Here is a 4,512-nt window from a genome sequence, read left to right as displayed (position 1 = left end):
TAAATATACATTTTTTTTAATAAAAAAGTTTTTTATTTTTTTGACAAACAAACATTTAGTACATCAGTTCTTCTGTCTTAAAAGTCAAGACTATTTTGTTAAAAAGTATAAACAAACAAACAAACAATACATCTAAATACACAACCTTCAACCTCCCCCTCCCCTCCCCCCCAACTTCCCAGAGCAAAAACAGTATAACATTAAAATAAACATAAGCTAAAATATACTAACTTACTACAAGATTCAAAACTCCCTCACCCTCTTTAACTCCTCTTTTAAAAAAAAATTATTCATCAGCCTCCCCTTTTTTAAAATTCTTAAACATTTTAAAACTTTCTTTAAAACATATCTTTTTAAGAGAAAGGAGAAAAAAAATATTATATCCATTCAGTTAATTAACCATTTTAATACTTCAGTAAAATATTCTTCACAATGTAACCTTAAAAATGCTATTAATCCATTGAATTAAATTAATTCTAACTCTTCTTAAATTCATTAAATTTCAAAACTTGCAGAAAACTATCCATTAATTAAAATTAACCATTTTTTTATTTAAAAAGCTAAAGTCCTCCCCAAAAGAAATTAATCTTCAATTCTTCCTTTCTTTTTATATTTTTTCCAATCCTTCAATGATACTTTCTCCTTCAACTTTGCTCCTCCCCCTACTTTTATTTTTGAAAATTTTTGAATATAGATTTGAGACTGATGCATCTTTGAAAATCACTCTCTTCTAAAAATCATCTCTTTCAGTTTGAAATCTCCATTTCGACTCTTCCTGCTTTTGTGCTCAGTCATTTCTTTATGGTAAAGTTTATCAGTCTGCAGGAAAGAGTCTATTTGCTGCTTTTCAGTTTGATCCATAGAAACCTCTGCCAAAACCTCTAATTCCAACATGCTAAATTCCAACGTGATCCTGACAGCCTCTTTTCCCTGCTCCAAAGACAAATTATTTGGAATTTCTTTCTCTTTTTCTTTCTCTTTTCCAGCCAGCAAATCATTGTTGTACCCCAGATAATAATTTTGAAACCTTTCAAATGCATCCAATATAGCAGAATTATAGAAATTGAAAAGTTCTTGTAAAACCTCTGCAGTTGCAGTCACAACTTGTGAAATTGCTGTCTCATATCCTCCATCCATGATGTCAGCCATAGTTCAATTTCCACTTTAAATTTATTCAGCTGTCAGGTCAATAAGTTCAAAAATTTCCACACAGTTTAGAAGTATAAAGTAGTTGGAGTCCATACCATAGTCTTTTTCATTTCACTAGCACTTTAAATCCTTTTTCTTGCCGGGTAATCCAATAGCTTTTACAAAGTTGCAGTTTTAACAATCACTTTCACTTTTAAGTTTCGTTTTAACACCCTTAAGCGCCATCTTTTTTTTCCTTTATTTTAAACGGAGTTAAAGTTTAGTACTTGCATTTTCTGTTCTCCTGATTTTGCTCTGCCAGCGTCCAGATTCAAATTTTCTCATAACATTACTCTGCTGGCGTGGTTGCAACCCCTTGTTCTGCAAAAGCAGAATCGTCCCGGATCCAGAGCAATGAAGGGCTTTCAGGGAGCTCTCACCCTGCAAGCCCCAGGCTTAAAAAAAAAAAAAGCCTGGGGGTCTAGGGGAGCTCTACCCAGACCCTTCTGCTCTTCTCTCCCCCTTTTTCCCAGGGGGGGAGTTTCGAGCCGCTAGAACAGCTGATTTTCACTGTTCTTAGCGGCAAACGGATCACGGGGCTGGAGCTCCTGAAGCAGCATCCATCGGGGATCGCAGAGCCACCGGAAGGGACAAGTTTAAATATACATTTTAGGACTTCTGGCTGACATCGCGGCAATATCAGTCACAGAGAACGGGTTCCCTGTACTGACTTCTCCCTGTTTGTGGGCTCCAAGAGGAGCCAAAGCCGCTCTGTAGAAGCAGTGAAGCAAAGAGGGGCACCCTGTGAGGTCGAGGAGAGTCACGGCTCTCCTGTCTGACCCAGGTTTTGTTTTCCCTCTCAGCCACAGCAAGAAGAAGAGGCAGCCTAAAGATGGCTGCCACAAAGCTGGGACAACCGAGGAACAACTAAGATTAGTGCTGGAGCAAAGTAAATGAACAGTGCTGGAACTGAGGGAGAGGATTTCTTTTTGCCTTAAATTTAACCCCAAGGAATAATTTAGAATTATTTGCTCAGAATGATTTGTTAAAGCAGCATCTTAAGCATTCTGAGAAAATACCAGGTAGGAAGGCGCAAGAGAGAAAAATAATAAATTTTGAAATATACAGAAAATTGGACTCTTAAACTGGGAAGATAAGGTACTGGGAAGACATTTTAAAATGCTGGAATCATTTTCTTTAAAAACTTATTCTGCTTTTATAATTGATTTACAACTAAAATGATGATTGACTAGTGGCAATACTGAAATTTAAGTTGAGAGTGCCACCTGCTGACGAAAGGAAAAATCACAAGCCTGGGAATACCTATATGAAGGACTCTGAAAATATCTATTGGATTATTCTTTTTTTTTTTATTGAAAAAGTTTTTCAAATACAGATTTTTCCCCCCTTTCCCCCCCCCAACCCCCCTCCCCCTCCCCTCCCCCTGTGGCTTCTCCAGAATAAAACCCAAATTAATAACAGATTATATAATACTTTACCATCCTTTTTACTCCACCCCCCCATATGCTGACCCTTTCTTTCTAACAATATTATTATATCCCCCTTATACTATACATTTCAAAGCAACATTCAGCTGTAAAATTATATAATAAATCCTAATTTGGCAATTTCAACTCATAATTTATCCATTTCCTCCTCCCCCATACATATATCTCTTAATTCAAATCTTTTACGTATATTAATATAACATAACGTCCCTTTTCCTAAACTAAACAATCAGTAAGCTAGCCTATCTCCACCCACTTTCCTGCAGGTCTACCATACATAATATTTTCAATATCTTTGTTCTTCTGCCCACACCACTAAAAAAATATTTCCATATATAGATAAAATCCTCAAATGACTTTAAGCTTGTAATCCATATGGTATCTTCTGTAATGTCTTTCAACTGGATTGTTAATTCCATCACCCATGTTAGGGTAACATCAAATTCTAGTTCCAACAGTATGTTCAGTATCTTCAATTACCATCTGCCCCCATCAATAATAAATATTTTCGTATATAAAAAACCACCTGAGTGACTTTATATTTATATTCCATATAGTGTCTTCTGTAATGTCTTTCATCTAGATTATTAATTCCAACCACCGTATTAGGGTAACAACCAGATCTTCTGCATGCCCCAGTCCCATAGTTCTCTTGCCTTGTAGCTCAGCATAAACTTAATCCATTTGTCAAAGAGTCCAAAATAGAAAGTTCCAATCCACTCAATTAAAGGCCATCTTCCACATCCCAAAAGCACAGCACTGCAGAGATCTGTCACTCTCCTCAAAATAGTATAAACCAATACTTTGCCTCAGCTATATTTTCATGTATTTAATCGTCTCTTAAGTAACTGGCATTACACTGTTGTTTAGTCTAAAAAATTTTATTTTTGTAGGACCTACTTCTTAACTTTTTGTGGCTTAGATCTCCATCCTGGTTGCCTTTCTAGGAGCTGTATATCAACTGATTGATTTCCATGCTGGTCTGTAACTTGATAAGTCATCACTTTAGAATCCAAAGTCACCTCTCTTGTATTTATAGGTAATCCAACTATAACCTTTGAAGGAGAATCCAAAAGCGGCTCGTCCACAAAAGCCTCTGTAACTTGTTGTTTTTCCATTACTTCCACCTCCATCTGCTTAGCCTGGGTTTCAATCTCTTGTTGATTTTGCTTTTCTTTATTCCCCTCGTGTATTATACATGGAGATGTTGAATCCATTTTAAGAACCTTATAATAAAATTCTTCCGCCTTTTCAACAGTATTTAGTTGATATCTTTCTCCTTGATATCTCAATATTATTCCAACTGGAGCATCCCACCTAAATGGGATGTTTTGTTTCTTTAGCTCAGTCACCAAAAATCCAAAATCCTTTCTATCTTTTAACATCTTGGGCAGCAACTCTTTAAATATCCAAAACTTCCTTCCATACATTTCAAGAGTGGAGTTAAAATGCACAATATCATTTCTTATTCCTTTATCGGTAAAGTAAATCACCACATCTCTAGGCAACTGCCTTTGCTTTGCCACCCAAAAATTTGCTCTGTGGGCCTTATCAATCTTACAGGATACCTCTTCAGGACTAACCTTTAAAATCCCAGCCAGAACTTCAGCAGACGTCTTTCTCAAATATTCTCTTTTATCTTCCTGTATTCCCCTAATTCTGACCGCAAATTCCATAAATCTGAATTGCATCATTATGACTTCATTTTCAATCCTTTGTTTTATATTATCTGCATTATAAGTCTTGTAGTCAGCTTCCTTTATTTTTGACCCTACTTCTGAGCTATTTTCTTGAATCATTGTTAAATCATTTTCAATTCTTTGTATTTTATTATCCAAATTATGAATCGTATAATCAACTTCCTTCATATTAGACT

This window comes from Pantherophis guttatus, chromosome 7 (genome assembly GCF_059756535.1).
Source record: "Pantherophis guttatus breed Tessera chromosome 7, ASM5975653v1, whole genome shotgun sequence".
Lineage (NCBI taxonomy): Eukaryota > Metazoa > Chordata > Lepidosauria > Squamata > Colubridae > Pantherophis > Pantherophis guttatus.
The sequence above is the reverse complement of the archived record's forward strand: the minus strand, read 5'-3'. Positions refer to the sequence as shown.